Source organism: Tupaia chinensis, unplaced genomic scaffold, assembly GCF_000334495.1.
Source record: "Tupaia chinensis unplaced genomic scaffold, TupChi_1.0 Scaffold140102_1, whole genome shotgun sequence".
NCBI classification, from domain to species: domain Eukaryota; kingdom Metazoa; phylum Chordata; class Mammalia; order Scandentia; family Tupaiidae; genus Tupaia; species Tupaia belangeri.
Genome location: NW_006199981.1, coordinates 57,932 through 61,017, shown reverse-complemented (window position 1 = coordinate 61,017; position 3,086 = coordinate 57,932). Strand labels below are relative to the sequence as shown.

At 35.1% G+C, this 3,086-nt stretch overlaps 1 non-coding gene across 1 annotated transcript; it reads right to left on the bottom strand.

The window, feature by feature from the left end:
* Positions 1 to 1,989: 1,989 nt before the first annotated feature.
* LOC114004774 (U6 spliceosomal RNA) lies at positions 1,990 to 2,096 on the bottom strand. Its single transcript, XR_003546844.1, has one exon. It is a non-coding gene; the product is annotated as a U6 spliceosomal RNA (small nuclear RNA).
* Positions 2,097 to 3,086: the final 990 nt, after the last annotated feature.

Sequence of the window (3,086 nt, the reverse complement as noted above, 5' to 3'; positions counted from 1 at the left end):
AAAAGGTAGGAACTCTCCCAATTTCATTCCTCAAAGTCTCCATCATCTTAATTCTTTTATTTATTTATTTATTATTATCATAATCCTGTTTATATTACATTGAATTGCATATAACTTTACAGTGTATTACATTATTTTCTCAAAAGGGAATGCCATGCATGTCAGTCAATACAGAGACATTAAAATCCCCACTACATCATTCTGGGGTCTCTATTCTATTCCACTGGTCTACATGTCTGTTTTTGTGCCAGTAACATGCTGTTTTGATGATCACAGCTTTATAGTTTATCTTGGGATCAGGGAGTGATATACCTCCTACTCCATTCTTCTTGTGCAGGATTGCTTTTGCAATATGAGGTCTTTTATGATTCCACACATCTCTATGATTGTATTTTCTAGAACTGTGAAGAATATTTCTGGTATTTTTATTGAAATTGCATTAAACATGTAGATCAATCTGGGTAGAATTGCCATTTGGATTATGTTAATTCTTCCAATCCAGGAGCATACCAGGAACATGGGGTGTCCTTCCACTTTTTTATGACACTTTCAATATCTTTTTTAAGATTCTCATAGTTTTCTTTATAAAGGTCTTTGACTTTCTTAGTTAGGTTTATCCCTAGGCATAAGGCATAAGCATCTTGTGGCTATGGTGAAAGTGATTCCTTTCTTCAGCTCTACTTTGTTCAACTTGTTCATATATAGAAATGCTATGGATTTTTGGATGTTGATTTTATATCCTACCACTTTACTGTATTCACTTATTACTTCAAGAAGTTTTTCATGGAGACCTTTGGATCTTCTAAGTATACCATTATGTCGTCTGTGAATGAAGATATTTTCAACTCTTCTTTGCCTATTCAGATGGCATTTATATTGTTCTATTCTCTGATTGTATTAGCTAAGACTTCCAGTTCTATATTAAAGAGCAGTGGAGAAAGTGGGCAGCCTTGCCTAGTACCCGTTTTCAGCAGAAAAACTTTCAGCTTTTCCCCATTCAGTATGATGTTAGATGTAGGTTTTTCATAGATAGCTTTTATTGTGTTGAGAAATGACCCTTCTATACCAATCTTACTGAGGGTCTTAACCATAAAAGGATGTTGTGTTTTATAAAATGCTTTCTCTGCATCCATTAAAATGATCATATGGTTTTTGTCTTTCTTTTTGTTAATATGGTGTATTACATTTATGGTCTTGCATGTGTTGAACCACCCTTGCATCCCTGGGATAAAGCCTATCTGGTTATGATGAATAATCTTTGTTATATGTTGTTGGATACGATTTTTGAGTATCTTGTTGAGAATTTTTGCATCTATATTCATCAATGATATTGGTCTGTAGTTTTCCTTTTGTATCATGTCCTTATCTGTTTTGGGAATGAGGATGATGGAGGCTTCACACAATGAATTTGGAAGGTTTCCTTCATTTTGAATCTTTAGAAATAATTTTAGTAGACTAGGGGTTAACTCTTCCTTAAAAATTTTGTAGAATTCAGAATTGAAGCCATCTGGACCTGGACTTTTCTTTGTCGGGAGGTTATTTATTACTGATTCAATCTTCTGGCTTGTTATAGGTCTATTCAGGTTCTCTATGTCCTCCCGCTTCAATCTTGGTAGATTATATGCATCCAGGAATTTATCCATCTCCTCCAAGTTATCTTGTTTGTTGGCATATAGTCGCTCATAGTATCCTCTAATGATACTTTGTATTTCTACTATGTCTTTTGTAATATTGCCTGTTTCATTATATATTTGATTAATCTGGTCTATTTCTTTCTTCTTGATCAGTCTAGCCAATGGTGTGTCGATCTTGTTGATCTTTTCAAAGAACCAGATTTTGCTTTCATTTATTTTCTGTATGGTTTGTTTATTTTCTATTTCATTTATTTCTGCTCGAACCTTTATTATTTATTTTCTCCTGGCATTTTTGCAGTTTGTTTGTTGTTGTTTTTCCAATTCCATGAGGCATGATGTTAGGTTATCTATTTTCAAAACTATGGAATGCTTCACAAATTTGCGTGTCTTCCTTGCACAGGGGCCATGCTAATCTTCTCTGTATCATTCCAATTTTAGTATATGTGCTGCTGAAGTGAGCACCATCATCTTAATTCTGAAAGCAGACACGGACATGACAAAATAAGAAAACTTCACACCAATATCCCTGATGAATACAGATGTAAAAATTCTCAACAAGATACTAGCAATACTAGCAAATTGTATTCAACAACATTTTAAAAAGATTATACACTATGGCCAAGTAGGTTTTATTCTAGGGATGTAAAGATGGTTCAACATTTGCAAAACAATAAATGTAACACATCAAATCAATGAAAGAGAAGATAAAAACCATATTATCATATCAATCTGTGCAGAAAAAGTATTTGATAAAATATAACATCGCTTCATGATTAAGACTCTCAGCAAAATAGGTATAGAAGGGACATTCCTTAACACAATAAAAGCTATCTATGACAAATCCATAGCTAACATCATACTGAATAGAACAAGATAAGGCTGGAACAATACAAACTGGAACAAGACAAGGCTGCTCACTTTCTCCACTCTTTTTTATTTATTTATTTATTTATTTTTGTTAAGTATAGCAAAGCAGGGAGTTTATTGAAAGGGACGGAAGGAAAAACAGAGGTCCCAAGAAGAGAGGGGTCCAGGAAAATGGGTTACCAAGGGAGAACTGTGGTGAGGGGTTTTTATTGGATTCAGAAAGGGCTTTATTCGGACTTGTTCTAGGTAGGACTTGTGCATACATTACCCTCGTGGTGGGGAGGGGCACAATCTAGATGGATCTGGTTATTCTCCTAATTTTGGGGTGGTTATAAAGGTCAGGAGACTCTTTGTTTAGAAGCTTTGGGACATGATTTATTTGAGAACATGATTTACATGTCTAAGGTCAAAGAAATACGGTGACTAGGAGCAGAGGAATTATTAGGAGTCACACAGCAGTGGTCCTGGGAGGTGGGGAGGGGACTACTCTATCTACCTATAAATGAGGTCCAACTCCTGTCTCAATCCCCCCTCTAAAGAACTACCCCTAATTGCTATTAGAGAAATGGGGTGAACACAGTTCTG